Source organism: Rhinopithecus roxellana, chromosome 10, assembly GCF_007565055.1.
Source record: "Rhinopithecus roxellana isolate Shanxi Qingling chromosome 10, ASM756505v1, whole genome shotgun sequence".
NCBI classification, from domain to species: Eukaryota; Metazoa; Chordata; class Mammalia; order Primates; family Cercopithecidae; genus Rhinopithecus; species Rhinopithecus roxellana.
The window spans coordinates 7,427,632-7,433,631 of NC_044558.1; the positions used below are offsets into that span (position 1 = coordinate 7,427,632).

At 51.0% G+C, this 6,000-nt stretch overlaps 1 protein-coding gene and 1 pseudogene across 2 annotated transcripts in view; both read right to left on the reverse strand.

The window, feature by feature from the left end:
• LOC104672275 (IQ motif and Sec7 domain ArfGEF 3) overlaps positions 1-5,463 on the reverse strand; it is a 107,134-nt gene extending 101,671 nt beyond the window's left edge. The window contains exon 1 of the mRNA XM_030939234.1: positions 5,070-5,463. The gene's annotated coding sequence lies outside the window, so the exon portion shown is untranslated. The remainder of the gene's footprint in view (positions 1-5,069) is intronic.
• Positions 2,988-5,735, reverse strand: LOC115899979 (annotated as a pseudogene). The gene has a single exon (XR_004059624.1). The product of XR_004059624.1 is annotated as an IQ motif and SEC7 domain-containing protein 3 pseudogene (transcript).
• Positions 5,736-6,000: the final 265 nt, after the last annotated feature.

Here is a 6,000-nt window from a genome sequence, read left to right on the forward strand (position 1 = left end):
GCTCCAGTGAAAAAATACTGTTCAGGCTTTCCAACAAGGCAGCTTGTCTAAAAATCTTTACATGGGATGGAAATTCAGGAGTTGAGTCTCTTTCCAGATTGCTAGCCCCGATGTTTGTCCCAGCCCTTCCCTCTTTTTCAATGTTACCCTCCCTTCCATTCCCTCTCCATCCAGCCCTGACCCCGGCTGCCTTTTCTCATAAGTGACCTTTGAAACTCAGGCTGCACAGAGATTTGCTGAATCAGCAGGACCAACTGTTGTTTCTCTTGCTTGGTTGTGGGCCAGCGGGAAAATGTGCCAGGAGGCCTTTGTGAGGCCCTATGGCATTTGCTGTGTGGGTCTGGGGAGAGATGGGGAGTGAAGGAAGAGGGAGCTGGTGTGGAACACGGCATGGAGGCTAGTAAGGAGGAGTGAGACAATCAGGGTTTCCCAGAGACCAGGGGATGACTTGGTTCTCTTAAATGCATTATTTTTGGATGAAAAGAAGGGAAGAGCAGTGACCTAGGCCCTCAGAAAGGCAAAGGGCAGCAAATCTTTGCAAGTGGCCACTCTATGCCAGCTTCTAGATATAAACAAAAAGATGCACACTCCCTCCTCCCGGTGAGCCTTCATCCTGGCCCCATTTCTTAGACTAGAAACTGTCTCTCCCTGCTGGGGATAGGGGAAGAACAAGAGGACAGGCAGATTGATGAGCATGGGCCATACGATGCCTCCTCAGCAACCAGGCCTTCTGGGCACAAGGTAGACAAGGTCCCTGTGTGTTTAGACTGTCCTCACCTAGTGACAGGGTTTAGCCCTTTGGGGAGGGGCTTAGGATGAGTGGGGAGCTGTAGCATTAGAGGCTAGAATGAAATGGACATGCAAAATAGGTACTTCACGGATTGAATTTTCTGCTTCTGTTTCCTTTCCAGCTGTCCTTGCCTCTTACTATTCTGACATAAACCTTTGACTTCAATGAAAAAAACCTGCTCTTTGGCTCTTAACATGATTTGTATACTCACCTTTTTTACCTTGTGCTGTTCTGATAGAGGATTGCTCTAGGCAGCTGCAATATGCTTACACATGTTTAGACGTTTCTAGATACGTTCTCATTTATTTTGAGCCAGGACCATTTGCTTCTTTCCAATCTTTCCACAACACTGAGTGCAGGGTTTTGAATAGACTGGACACTTGATACATCTAGTTGACTGATAGACCTTCACACTTTCTTAATAGCTCCCAGGATGGGTCAGTCATGAGCGATCATCTTCAAGCAACTCTGACTCAATAGGAGCAGAGACCCCAGTTCCCATCAGCATCTTAGACAAATCAGGCTAAAAACACATCCAGAACTCTTCAAGCCATCCCAGCCTCCAGTCAGTATGAGAACAGGGAGCTCAAAAGATACTCAAGATTGATTTCATGCTTAAAGGATGAGGGTAGAGAGAAAAGAGATTTCCCTGTGTAGCTTAAGTGGAAGAAGGATAGAAGGAAGAGAAGATGGGAGAGAGAAAGTGTTTGAGGGAGAGGTAGAAGGGGAGAAGAGAAGGAAAGAAAAAGGGAGGAAAGTAGTAAGGGAGAGGAGGGATGTGAAAGGAAGAAGCAATGTAACAGAGAGAAGACAGGAGTTGTGGAGCCCTTCAGACTTCCTAGTCACATTGAGGTGGGGATTTGGAGTAGGAGCTGAATTTGAATTGGGATGCAAGAATTTATCCTCCAGCAATCATCTGCCTGTGGCCTTGGAGACATGGACAAGCCTTGTCATCCATGGACAGTAAATGCATGACTGGTAGGTGCGCAAATGTGCTCGGAAGCCACTGAAGCCAGCAGCTTCAGATAAGTTCATGTGCTTCCATGGCAAGAGGATTTGTCAAGTCAAGTTGAGGTCCTGGTACCAACCAGGAAAGGGATAATAATAAATTCTGTAGATGTCGTGAGCCTTGATTGAAAAAATAAAGAGGAGCAAGCTATATTTGCTGCTTTCATTAAGAGGCAAAAGCAGTGGGGGTCAGAGCTTAGCAAGAATCAAGAAGCATGCAGAGAAAGAATTTTAACCCTTCAAATATTTTCCTTCCATAATATCTCTGCATTCACTCACCCACACATTGCTGCCTTTTTGGACTGACCTCCAAGACCACTACCTTTGTGTCTCCCTCAGCTGAAGGAGGGAGAGAGGCCAGATTATGTATTGATGCAGATAAGATGGCAATTAAATGATTCATTATTTTCCAATCCCAGTTCTCTAAGGCTTCTGCCTCTCCTGGAATTGGGTAGGAAGAGGAGTTCTGGGGATAAAAGTCAAACTGTGTGAGGATATAATGCATCTATCAGAGTGCGTGGCCCTGGAAACCCTCACCGACTCTTCAGCCACCTCACTGGGGCCGCGTTCTCACTGAAATGAGGCCAGAGGAGGAATGAGGGAAGATTCACAGGAAACCCATGTTCGGAAGACCCACTGTGCCATCTCTTCCTCCCGCTTCAACACTCCCAGTAGAGAACCAGTTCTGCAGGGAGCTCCCCAGGAGCAATGCCAGGGAGGGGGCTGCTGGCTCTGCTCTCCTCCTCCTGACCTCTTCCTATCCATGGAGATCTCTCTCTGCCTGCTGGCTCCATCTTGTCCCTCATCATGGACAACTATGGGCAGAGGAGAACAAACATACAAAACAGGCCATGGGCAGAAAGCAGGGTAGAACCAAACATGTCATTAGCAATGGTGATTCCTTCCTGAGGCTCTGTGGGGAAATTTGGGTTGAAGTTGGGCCACTGTGGGGAAAGAAATGAGTGGTCCAGAAGATATTCAACCAGCCAAGGTTACCATGTTTTCACATTCAAGGAAAGAGAGCTACAGGGAGGAGGGGAGGCAGGCACATCTGTGGTCTCTGTGTTTCTGGGTGTGCAGGCTTGGGGAGCAGGAGAAAAAGCTGGAGGATCTGGAGAAAGTAAGGTGCTACTGTTAAGTGCCTGGGGCAAATTTCTAAGTGAAGGATTCCAGTAACTTCCACTCTGCCCCACCATGCTAATTATTTCTTATTTTTGTTCTGCTCCTTTGGGAAGCAAAAGCAGGACAGGTGAGAAGGAAAGATGAGGATGTCACAGTTCCTCTCCAGAATTGACATGTGGGGCTGGACAGGAGCCCAGATGATTCCTAAACCCCAGGATTCCTAGCAGGGCCAACTGAATGAAAGGGTTCGGGTTCCATAGGCCACTCTGAAGGCCATGGCAATGTCTTTGTCCAAGAAAAATAAACTTTCCTCAACTCTTCTTGGCCACACAGTGCCCTGAAGGGATGCAAAGAAAGTGGAGATGCAGTGGGAGAGAAAGGAGACACCAAAAGTCATGAGGAGAGAAATCATAATGACCAGGTAGCTGTAGTTGCCCTCAGGGAAGGGGACTGGAAAAATTCATCCCCTCATGTGGGGGAGAAGACCGCTTAGTATCTTGGAACAATGTTGCCTTTTGCTGAGCCTTGGGCATTGAGGGAAAACTGACTTTCTGCTTTTTATGCCAGATAAGGAAAAATAAAAATAAAAATGTGACTTTTAACCCTTCAAATGTTTTCCTGAGGGAAGTACAAAGGGGTTTTGAAGGAGTTGGGGTAGAAAACTGTGCCTTCTTGGGACTTGAATCAAATGTTTTAAGTCTGCCAAGCCAGATCGTGTTAGACCTTCACCTCCTAGATCCCGTGGTTTTGATCAACATACTCTGTGAGCTACCCTGGCCTAACCCAACTTCTGTAACTCTACCACAGATGGGAAGAGAAAATGAGTTTTGAAGGATTATAGCAAATATTCACAAGCATCTCCCAGACTTAATGCAACTGGATGAAGATGAGATTCTCAGCTCTACTTTCCCCCTCCGCATTCTCTTTAGCATCACCATCGTCAGGGTCGGGTGCTGACCAGGTATATTTTCCCTTGAACTGTTCTTTATTTAGTTCTCTGTCACTTGTCTAATCAGAGAAAAGAAGCTGACATGGCCACAGCCTTTCCAGTACAGAGGAGAAAACGTCTCAGACACTTTCATATCTTCTTCCCATATTCCTATTTCACAGACCTCGTGAGTGAAGAAAGAGCTTGAAGTCCTAGGAACTGAGAGGTTAACATTTCTCTCAGGACCCAAGACAGTATTTCAGTGATCAGCAGATAACCAGGGAAAATAAGGTTTGCAGTTGCTGGCCTTAGCAGGGAGATTTAAACGGGCATGACATCTGAATACCAACTCCATCTGCCAACTGTCCCTCATGTCATTGTTCCCTTTCAACAATGGCCAAACACCTCGTATGAAAAACCCTCCTTGAGTTGGAAGAAAAAGCTGTAGCCAGACTGAGCCCTCAAACCATGCCTGAGTCCTCCGCTGGTTTGATGGGATATTCCCTTACACCCCTTCGGCTCTGCGGGAATTCAGAACAAGGGTGCCCACTCAGGTCAGAGAAGAGAAAGCTTCCCCAAATGAGCCACTCCTAGCTGTGACTCCCACTTCACCAGCTAAAGAGCCACATTTTCTCTTCCTCTGCCTGCAGCTCCCTGGTTTCCCACATCACTCCTGCTTTTCAGGTTTGTCCCTGGCCTCCTGAATTCCCCTCTACCCTGGTCCTACTCTTCCTGGGCCCCAGCCTTTTCAAAGCTCTTCACATGCCTCTTTCCAAGTCTTCAGCTTTTCTCGCATCTCAGTCTCCATTCAAATACTTTTACCACCCAAACTTCCTTCCAAATTTTTTCTCACTTAAAAAGATTCCTTCAATGGTTCTCTTTTCTACAGTTTAATCTTCACTCGAACTTCATCCCAGCCTAACCCCCTTTAAATGCTCTCAGTTTCCATTATCACCAATCACTTAACACCCACCTCCTTCCTCCTTTGCCCCTACTAATGTCTGGTTACTCCTTTTTGCTCCAACATTCCCCAAAACCTTCTCAAGCACGGATATCGTTCCCTCATTTACCCAAAATCTCCTTTACACACTCCTGGCCCCTTCAGGCCACATCACTCCGGTCCTTTAGACTCCTACGCACCCAACGTCCGCGGCTCTCCCGCACACCCACTTGCTTCCCTTGCTCCCACCACAACAGAGCCCATCTCCTCTCCCCGCTCACTCAGGTCTCCTGCTCAGGACGCCCTTGCCGAGGGCGGAGGGGGATTTGTGCTGAAGGCGGGCTCCGGCAGCAGCGCAGCAACTCGGGGGACGCTCCTTCTCCTTGTCAGTCACGGCCCCCTGTGTCCCCAGATGCTTGTGGGGCGACTGAGGTGTGTGAGCCCTGCTGCCAGGGCCCAGCTGGGGCTGCTCCAGGAGCTGTCCGTGGTGCTGAAGCGACGGCAGCTCGGGCGCGGGCTGCGGCGCGGCTGCTGAGCGCTGTCCCTGGTCCTGGAGAGGTTCCTGGGCCCTGGCGGCGGCGGGGGGAGCGGCGGCCGGAGCGGCCGGCAGCGGGGCCGATGACGGGGGGACCAGCCCGGGCGGAGGCTGGGCTTGCAGCAGCTGCTGGTGCTCCCACAGGCTGCGGTTCTCAGCGCTCAGCTCGTCCAGCCGCCGCTCCAGCTCGTCGATACGCTCTCGCTGGGTGTGGATAAGGCTCTGCTGGTTCTGCACGATGGCCGTGAGCTCCTTGAGGTAGAGCACGGCACGCACCGGGTTCTCCAGCAGGCTCTCCATGCCGCCCGCCGCCGCCTGCGCCCTGCCTGCGCTTGGGCTGGCGGCGGGGAGCGCGAGGGCGCGGGAACCCAACAGCCCAGTGGTCGGCTCGCCTCCCTCTCCCACCGGCCCAGCCTCCCTCCCCGCCGGCGCCGCGTCACCGCCACCCCGACCTTCACACACGCATCGCGGGGCGGGGCGGCGGCGCAAGGCCCCACCCCCACCCCACCCCCTACCTCCAGGCCTCCCCAGCTCCTCGCCTCCCCACCTCCCTGCCTCTTGGCGTCATAGGAGGCTCTGCTGCCTGCAGGGCAGAGAGGAGAGGGAGGAGGCCAGCGAGAGGGAGCCTGTGTCGGGGCGTGGGAGGAAAGCAAGATAACGCAGGCGACCCGAAAAGG